Consider the following 9,778-nt stretch of genomic DNA (forward strand, 5'->3'; position numbering starts at 1 on the left):
ACACAAACAGAAGAGAAAGCAAACAAGGTAATCCAGAAATATTGGCTCTGTTTTTTGGATTAGTCTCCTGGGCACAGCTACCGCCTTCATTTTCACCAAGTACATCACTGGCACTAAGATGATAATCACAGTCAGTAAGAAGGGAGAGACCAGTTAAGTTCACCACTGCTCAAGAGAAAATCAGAAAGTTTGCTACATCAAGTACATGTTTATTTAGGCATAAATTTAATATATAAGTGAAGCAGAAAGAGAAGTGGAAGAAGAACTTTATTATCTGCAAGAGACCAAGTGCAAAAGAAAGCCTAGTTTAGAATTTGCTCCCATCTGCTAATTCCTATACAGCTGATGAAGTATATTTTATTAAACCATTGCAAAACATTTTATGTTCTTGTTACAGCCTCCGTGCTGGGGTTATTCCAAAGCAGAAGTCCAAAACACAGCAGTAAAAAGCCAAAGCAGCAATGGAAAGGAGGTAGAGCAGCACAGAGAAGAAACTCTTATCCTTTGTGTCTACCCGCTCCGGGGTTCCAAAAAAGAAGTCACTCTTATCCATGCTTTGTACATGTCATTTGGAGACATCACCTCTTCTTTGGCATAATTTATGACTAAAGTCTTCTACCAAAATTCAGACGTTTCCTATTCTTGTAAGTTCCCATTAATTTGGTATTATGGCAACGAGAGCTATGACTGCCCACAGCCAAACACAACACCAAGGCACTGCTCTGGCCTTGGGGGTTTTAATTCTGACCTGCAGCTGCCCCAGCTCAGCCAAACCCACTCTTTCCCAAACTTTTATTTTAGATATCACATTCTTGGACACCAAATGACACAGTCCTTCTGGGCAGACTACAATATTTGAATCATCCATTGCAACATTAATCATCTATTCTTGTTTCACAGCCCCAAGCTTAAAAACCTCCCCACCACCACCAGTCTGTCCTGTACAACTGCAAAGATGTCCCTGCCAAGCCAGAGAGCCATCAGTCTGCTCAGTGCAAAGATGCTGCATGAAGAGGAAAACATTTAGTTATCACCCAGGCTTTTATCTCATGTGATGTTTTAACAGCAGTTTGAGCCCAGAAACATTCTGCAACAAGCTGAGTCACCCTGGGCCACACCAGGATGTGTATGTAACACCAGGCAGAAACAGACACTGAGCAGAAACAGCTGAGATGATGGAGGAAATACAACAGCTTTCCACCTTTGCATGAAAATAATATAATAAGGGAAGGCAAACAACCTAAAATAGGTGGGAAAAGGCTGAGAACAGTAACAAAAAGGGAAATCTGTGAAAGGACCACGAGGTGACAGGCATTTTGATTCCATGTTTCTATGGAAAAAGTTGGACAGTACTTCTTATCTTCTTACTCCCATCATTCTTTTTATCCTTTGCTGGAAGTTAAAATCAGAAATGCTATGCCTGGATATTGTTAGAGCCTGCTTCATCAGTGGTCAAGTTCCTGTTCATTTCTCCTGTCTGTCCCATGACTACTCACAAAAACCCAGAACAAATGTAAGGGAATATAATCAAAAATCTATTTATTGCATTTATAAGGTTTTTCTCTGAAGTGGTGTAAATTCCAATAAACTGCAAAAAAATGTAATCTATAGAAAAGCATAAACAGTGGCCTGTCTACACTGTAAGGGGCCAACTCTGGCTTCCAAAATATCAGAATGGAACTAGATAAGTTCCTTCAGAAGGATAAAAACCCAGTGATCTGATACACCAAAGCACCCATTTGTCATAATAATGCAGCCTCCATCAAAAGTCCACATTTGGTCTCCCACGTTATCACCTTAGTTTTCTCTATATTTAGACCAGGAATTCAGTGTGCAGTAACCATGTCTACTGTGCAACAGTTACACCACAAAACTTTTTAAATATTTCAAACGCAAACAAAAGAACCTATAGGATAAAAGAGATTGGACCTTTCAGAAACAGCACAGTATTTTCCTTCATAAGGTACAATATTAAATGCCAGTATTCCTTTGCTAGACTAACAGTCTTAAACATCCATTATTTTATGGAAAGTATGGATCCATACTATCATGACTGCATAAAAAAATCAATGTATCAAACTGCTGGAAGAGAGCTCCAAACCCAGGATTTTCTATACTTAAAATCTGTTAGGTCTGTATTTTACAAACTTGTAAAATAACAGAGTCCTGATCCTAAAAAGGCTCTGAAAGCTACTTTAATACACTGATGTAAAATAATTTATGAATGAACCCCTTTGTCTGAAGAAAGCCGTAAGTGAGCATTGCAGAACTGTAGTTATTAAACAGTTGTCTTCAATCTAAACCATCTCAAAACTATAGCCAGAATATACAAACAACTCTGAGGCAACAGCATCTACAGATGAAAGTGCAGGTAGGTCTTGGTGCTTTTAACAATGAGTGTGAAAAAAACAGAGGGATAAACTTCGCTGTGACTGAGAGGCTGGCAGAGCCAGATGTTTTGTTAGAGAAAATGAGGAGATGATGAAAAAGCAGAGTATCAGGCAGCAATCTTTGCTTCTGAAGAGGCTGAAGGGGAAGGCAAAGGGGAGGAGAATTAACTCACCATCTCCAGAGATCAGCGGGGACTGGCACAAGCCCCGTGGCCACGGTGGGGGCGGTGTGGGCACCTTCATCTGCCCCGAGCCAGACCTGGGAGCAACATCCCTGCACTGAGCTGAGGATTTGGCTCTGTGCCCACCTTCCTGCCTCACCCCTTAACATCCATGAATCCTGTGACTGAGCTTGGAAACTACTGTCTTGAGCTAGGGATTATCAGCAGTCTGGATAAAAAGGCATCGGAAATGCAGCATCCAGAGAAATTCAGTGCAGGACAAAAAAAACCCTGCCACAATAGTTGTATAAATGCCTTCAAGGCATGAGTAATGGTAAAGGCCAAACAAGAACTTCAGCCTGGTTTGAATTTCTTTTTCTTTTCCTTCCCCCAGCTTTTATTCTCGCTCCCTGCAGCCTGTGTGGCGATGGCCAGAGCAGCCGGCGAAAGCCGGGGTGATGTGTCCTACACAGCCATGAATTCACTCAGGGCTGGCCAGCTGACACAATTTCCTCACAGAGCTCAAAGCCTCTGCTCTGAGCATCCAGGGCAGACACAGGATGCTGGTGGGTGTGGGAAAGGGCTTGGCAGATGACTAGCCCAAAGCCCTGAGCCGATGGGTAAGTGTGTGTCAGCCTCCAGCATTAATGCCAGGCTTAGGGCAGGCTCCCTTTTGGCTCCAATTTTCCATGTTTACTGTAGTTACAGGACAACATTTACAAAGAGAGGGTTACACAAGTGATTTTAAAGAGGCAGGGTGAGAAACACAGCCTATTGTTAAGGCTGCACTTTCCACCACCAGACCCAGCTCTGATTTGTTTCCAACACCTCAGCCACTTGCTCTGAAATTGTCCAAGCTGTTGAGGAAATTCCTATGCTATTCTGCAGGCCCTTTGGAAAAAAGGGATTTGCAACCCCCATCCCGTAGTATGTACATGTGTATACCCATGCATATGGAGAAAATGAACTTCAGTGCATACAGACAACCTGAATTTTGTCAGGTCCTCAGGGTGAGCAGTTCATTAAAATAGTTAAATTCCTAAGAAAATAAATTAGAGCCTGGAGAAGTATAGCAATCCCTTATCTTGGGTCACCAGCAAGGTTCAGTAGTTTGGAACTGCACCAGACTCTGCACTTCAGCACCAGCCACAGGAGGTGAGTGAAAGTGTACACCCTGGCCAGAATTTTATCCATTTATCCGATGACTCCAAGGAAGAGAAATGTGAGGGATTACAACTGGGGGAAGGAAAAATCTCTGCATTCTTCACACCTACTGTCCTTCCCAACACTCATCTCAGTGTCATGTGGGTCACTACTCTCTCCCACAGGCTCTTTACCATCCCATTCAGTCCATCCCCTTCTCCCCACCCTCATCTCCTGCAGCCCTGCTGTCCCAGTCCCCTTCCTGTGCTCAACCTGCCAGTCTCTGGCCAAGCAGTTCCTTGCTCTTCTCCCTGTTCAGCAAAGCACAAACATGGGGGCCTACAAACCAAAACCAAAGGGCAACAACAGACCTAAGGCTCAGTCCTGACAGCATCATCTCTCTTATCTGCAACAACTCCCAGGGAAGGAGGTTTCCTGGTCTCCCTAGGTGGTCTTGCAACAGTTTTATGATGGTAACAGGATGTTTTCACAACATCCAGCCTAAATCATCCTGGCAAATTAGCAAATCAGTAAATTAAACTGCCATGGAAATCTGGAACTTTAATAACCACTATTACATGTTGGCAGACTGCTGGATTGCACAATGGCTTTCTTTTTGCTGCATCGAATAAATTTAGTTCTCCCAATCTCTTCTCACATTTCTTAATCTCTTTGCATTGTTCCCTTCTGGACACTTTCCAACCGGCCTGTGTCTTCCATTGAGCAGGGCACCCCAAACTGGATTTGATGGCACTGATGATGGCTCCACAGTGCCACACATGAGTAAGTCACCTCCCGCACCTTACAGAGGAGACTCCTTCAAATATAACTCCAAACAACATTTGTCTCTCTTGCAATAGCTCTTGCAGTTGGTTCATCTGTAATCCACTACAAATCCTCAGCCTTATTTTAACCTATCCCTCTCCAGCTTAAACCTGACTTGGCAAAAGTGCATTTTGTTTTCTCCTTCGCAAATGCAGCACTCACTGTCTGCTTTTATCTCTTATCTGGATGTGCTCTCCGATTTCTTAAGGTCACTCTGAACCCTGACCCTGTTCTCCCAAGTGCCTACAATCCCTCCTGACCTGATATCATCCGAGTGTTATAAACATACTTCCATCTTCTAAATCATGACTGAAAATATTGCCAGTTTCCCCTCAGAAAGTGACCTTGCTGATATATCAATTGTTACTGCACTACTTGGATCAGTGAGGGATTTAAGTGCAAGAATTTTCTAAGCTTCATTCTTGGCAATTTTTGAAAACACAGACATTAATTAAATACTGATTCCTCTGGTAAAGGTAGGATGCATTCAATTCAATAGGAACTAACTAATACAGTTAATAAATGCAATGGGAAGGCTACTTCCCAGTGAACTCTGTCCTGAGGTCAACCAGCTACAACTTCTCAGTCACAGGCTCAGACAACCCAGCAGCACAACCTTATCCATCCTGCCACGTGGAGACAAAGATTCGGTAAATAATGAATCACAACCAATTTCTGGGATCAACACAAGAGAAGCATATCAGGGTACAGCTCATTTTAAACTGCTGCTTTACTTTTATGATACTGAAGCCACAGGCTCCATTTTAAATTATTTTAATATTGCAGCAGGCAGAAGCCAAACCAAATTTCTCATCACAGTTAAAAATTATTCCATTTTAAAAACACTAAAGTCTCATTTTAATAGATCACATCAAGTGATTGTCCCAGCTCTATTCAAGATTCCCAAACTAAGCAGGAAGATAAGGACCAGGAGAGTCTCCATCAGGATAAGCAACATGCAACAAGCCTGGGAAGTTCTGAGTTTTACAGCTGAACAGATACAAACTCTGAGAAAAGATTCTGGAAATTTAAGAAATAGATTACTTAAAAACTCATTTTAATTGGAAAAAATATGCTTCCATTATTTTCTCTTCAGTGCTTAAAACCCTACAGATCATTATTTTCCTAAACATTTTTTAACAGCAGCTTTTCCATGAGGTACAAGAATCTTCTGAAACAACTACAGGAGAAAGTATGAGATCTCATATCTGTAACACTGGCATCACAGATCCAGCTACTTCTAAAACTGCTTCACAGTTTTTCATTCTTCAGAACCCAGCTTAGAAGAAAGAGTTTTCCCCCTTCTCTTTCCAGAGTACTCAAGCTACTGTCCTTCAGCCTGATTGAACTACACAAGAAATTGCACTTTTTCAACTCCAAGACTGGTTTTTTTCTGAGTAACTTGTGCTTACGAAAAGCAGTGCGCCAATGTCTCACCCATAAAACAGGAGTTAGCAATAATTCCCACGGCCCAAAGCTGCCGACAGCACCAGTGAGGCTGCAAGATACCTGCAAGCTCCTGACCAGGGGTAGGCAATAACACTTCTATTTGCCGGAAGTTAAGATAACCACCGTTACTAACCACAAAATAGCTCTGCAACGAGAAGCCCAAGTACCTGAAACCTCCTGACCACAAAATGCAGCAGCACTAAATATAGCAAAGTCAGGATGTGGCAGGAAAGGCAAAAAACATGATGGTGGCTTTCACCGGCCACCTCTGACCCAGCCGCCCACACGTGTGAATTAAATTCTATTTATAGGCCTTCCACTCCTTTTTGGTTGTTTCTTTTTTTTTTTTTTTTTTTTTTTTTTAATGACCTAAATATAGTGCAGTTGTTATTTTGTTTCTGTTGAACGTAGCAACAGGAAACCCTGTCAGTCCTGCAGCAAACTTTCCATTCCCCTGGCACTCCCATTCCTGCCTCAGAAAAGCCAGATTTCTAAAGAGGTGTTTGAAGGTGTTTGACAGGGTGGGAGGGAGAGGAAGAAGAGGAGAAAGCGCACACACAAAACCCAAAATGCCTGTAAAACATGCAAAATGGAAGCTAAATTCAATACTTTTTTTTTTCTTTTCTCCTTCTTTGAAAGTAAAAGGCCATGTCCTAAATTGCGTTTTCTAAAGTCTTCTTACTTCACTACCAGATTTGGAAATATTGGTCAGGAAAATTATCTTTAATAAAGGGCCAGTAAAAAAAAAAATCAGTAGCATCTTTACACTCACACATTCCAGTAATGAAGGACTTCCATACCAGACAGCACAAATTTTGGCTTGGAAAGTTATTTTCTCTAGTCCCTCGCTAACTCACCAAGCAAACAGCTACAGAAATTAAGCCTTAACTTGTTAAAAACATAATAAACCTGATTTTATTACAAGCTTTGGCAAGACTGTTCTGCTGCTCAAAGAGCTTTGCTGCATGATGAGCAAAGATTTTTGGAGCTCCACCCAGTAGCGTAAACTCATCCCAACAATATTTTCTCTTTTAACAGCTTCATAATGGTAGGGGAAGACACAAACACAGCTGCTCAAAGGCAACGTGCTTCAACACAAGGCTGCCATCAATTTGCCATTTACAAAACACTTTTTCAGGAACACGAAACCACACATAAAATACAGGAGCAAATACAAATCCATCTAGGAAAGGCAAGACCAGAAAAATCACTGACAAAGCTACTGACAAAGTAGAAATTGTATTAGTGATGCTTTAAATGAAAATTATGTTCACGTAAAGCTAAATATCAACCTTTCTTTTTTTTTGTAATCACAGACAATCCTTGAATATGGCAAAGCACAAGTAAAAAAATTCAATACCCATGGATTTCTGATTCCTGGCATGAGCTTTTTATATTGTTCCACTGACATGAGGAATATGGCATTTCCCCCCCAGATTTGATCCCTATATATCCTCCCATTATTCATTTTTCTTCCAGCTAAGACACAAACACTTCCAGCCCATGATGCCTTTAGACCTTGGAGTCTGTGCACACACCAACATAAACCACAGCCATGGACCTTTCTGCCAAAACCTCCCTGGAAACACAAAGCACCAGAAGGGATGGACAGACTGTCCAGGACCACCCGGCAGCAGGGACCTTGAAGGTGCTGCTAGCCCCACACAGCATCACCAACCTCAAGTGCATTCCAGGACGTGGCTTTTGTCAAATCATACACAAATTTTGGTACAACCCTGCCCCACGAGGAACCTCTTGGCTCAATCTGTCTGTGACTGGCTGAGAAAACATAAATGTGCCAGAATGCAGCAGCTGAAAATGCGAGGGCTAAAAAAGCCCAGGCTATCTTTAAAAGGCTAAAGCAATGTCACTGGACATCGTTCAGCTTTGCAGAGGCTATAGAAAGGAAACCAGCACGTCACTGCAGCCGTGACATTTCTTTATAAAGCACAGCAAAGGACGAGGTGACAACACCTGCACTCACCACTTCCTCTGTGCCGTTCTTCTGGAAATCCACCTCGTCTTCAGTTGTCATTTCCAATGTCCCTGTGCAAACAGAAGGTCCACAAAGGTAATTTAAAAACAAACTTCTTTCATTGCTACTAACATTTTTTTGTTTACTCAAACCAGTCACCCCCCCACCCAAAAAAAAGAAAAGAAAACCTAACCTACAAGGCCCTTCAACAAGTCCATTTGAACCCCTAGAAGGCCATTTGATTTCCAAATTTTGGGTTCATTGCTGACTTCACTGCTTCCTTGATATTCATTATAGCAACTATCCTATCTGGGACTGAAGGAAACGATGAAACAGCAGAAAGCATAGGGTGAAATGCCTGACAAACTGTAGGTGAGGCCAAGCACATCTGCAGGTAATTTGTTCATGTATTTTCTTGGCTCCCATTCATCTACATAAAGAATCAAACTTTTTGCTATTTTTTCTCCTTACCATAACCCAAAGATAACACAAGAAACTAGCCTTGTCTGCCCTCAATATCTATTTTAAGCATTGAAAAAAAAAATCACAAGCTGCAGAAACTCAACCCACCTGCACTGCCTTATGGATGAGAGAATTATCCCCCTGGACTAGGAAAACAAAATCTTTGCTGCTGGAGTTTACAAAGTCCCAGCTGACTTTCCCCTTCTCCACACTCCCGTGATGGTGTCACCACCACAGTTGTACAAATTTCAGGTCCCAGCTGCTTCCTCTGCCCAGCCAAGTTTTCATTAGTCACCATTCCCCAGGGATTCCCCCTGCTTACCTTTCTCTGGCAGGAAGTCAACATCGTCATTCTCTTTCATCCCTAAGCTAAGGACTCTCATGACACACAGGACACTTTAGAGGAGTGAAGTGATTGACCAAAGCCACCCAGATGGAGAGTGGCTGTGTCATGGCTAAACCCCCCTCTAATCCCACTCCCTCTCTCATTTCTACTAAAAACAAACACTGGATGGATGACAACGCCTTCTTAAGGGTGATGCATGCTTGCAGTGAGTTTAGCCCTACAGGGATTTAGCAAGAGGAGCCTCCCATTTTCATGAGGAAATTATCCTAACAACTGTAGCAAATGGTTTTCCACTGCCTTTAATGTCTACCCTTGTTTTTTGGAACCATCTGGTTTTGCAATGATTTTGCCTCGATTGCATGAATTTGTGGGCAGACTCAAAAATCAGAGATAAGGCTACAAATTTCTGTGAGTTCAATTTGCTGGGAGATGTGCTCAGGGTCATGGCAATGCCACCATGGTTGAGATCCTGATCCAAAGACAGAGCACACAAGCAAGAAACATTTGGTGCACTGAGGATGGGAGAAGCAAGCTCACCCTGCTGGATAAGAAATGGAGGAAATTAAAAAGAATGAAGACACTTTGCCTTCAGGATGAAATTCATTTTTTTCACACTGTCACTTCTTCCTAAATTTCTATTAAGAAATATCCCAGAGGAAAAGCACTATAAAGCTATCACAGAGGCCTCTGGGAGTAGTGCCTCTTATTGCACATGTGGCACCATTAGTGACATTTGTTACCTGCTCATCCTGCCACTCTAACAGGGGTGCCATCAATAGAAATGAGGTGAAGACTCATAAGGTGATATTCTTCTGTCAAGGAATATTTTCTTGAAATGTTGAGATCTACAGGAGATATTTCTCCCAGGAGAATAGTTAAGGAGCAGTAATTACAGTATTTAAATGGCAGACCCCAACCATACAATGTAACCTTGCTTGGTTTGGTTTGGTTTCTGCCAAGAAATTGCGACTACTCCAAGGTGTTTTGTCAGCACAAGCACATGGCATCTCTTCTCACCCAGCCAGGC

Source organism: Motacilla alba, chromosome 10 (assembly GCF_015832195.1).
Source record: "Motacilla alba alba isolate MOTALB_02 chromosome 10, Motacilla_alba_V1.0_pri, whole genome shotgun sequence".
Classification (NCBI taxonomy): domain Eukaryota; kingdom Metazoa; phylum Chordata; class Aves; order Passeriformes; family Motacillidae; genus Motacilla; species Motacilla alba.